This window comes from Orycteropus afer, unplaced genomic scaffold (assembly GCF_000298275.1).
Source record: "Orycteropus afer afer isolate SDZICR_OR568_19922 unplaced genomic scaffold, OryAfe1.0 scaffold00015, whole genome shotgun sequence".
NCBI classification, from domain to species: Eukaryota; Metazoa; Chordata; class Mammalia; order Tubulidentata; family Orycteropodidae; genus Orycteropus; species Orycteropus afer.
In genome coordinates this window covers 3,159,213-3,159,702 of record NW_006921602.1, presented here as the reverse complement: position 1 = coordinate 3,159,702, position 490 = coordinate 3,159,213, and positions in this window count along the sequence as shown.

The following is a 490-nucleotide window of genomic DNA, read 5'->3' as shown; positions in this document are numbered from 1 at the left end:
CTTATTTCACTCAGCATAATGTCCTGTAAGTTCATCCACATTATAAGGTGTTCTGCAGATTCTACATTATTCTTTAGGGTTGCATAGTATTCCATTGTGTGTATATACCATAGTTTGGATATCCATTCCTCAGCTGATGGACACCTAGGTTGTTTCCATCTTTTGGCTATTGTAAATAGTGCTGCGATGTACATGGGTGTGCATATGTCTGTTCTTGTCATGGCTCTTACTTCTTTAGGATATATACCGAGTAATGGAATAGCTGGGTCAAATGGCATTTCTAGTTCCAACTTTTTAAGGAATCGCCATACTGCTTTCCACAATGGTTGTACCATTTTACAGTCCCATCAGCAGTGTATGAGAGTCCCAATCTCTCCTCATCCTGGCCAGCATTTGTTATTTTCTGTCTTACTGAACTTTGCTACTAGTGCTGGAGCAAGATGGTATCTCATTGTTGTTTTGATTTGCATCTCTCTGAGAGCTAATGATT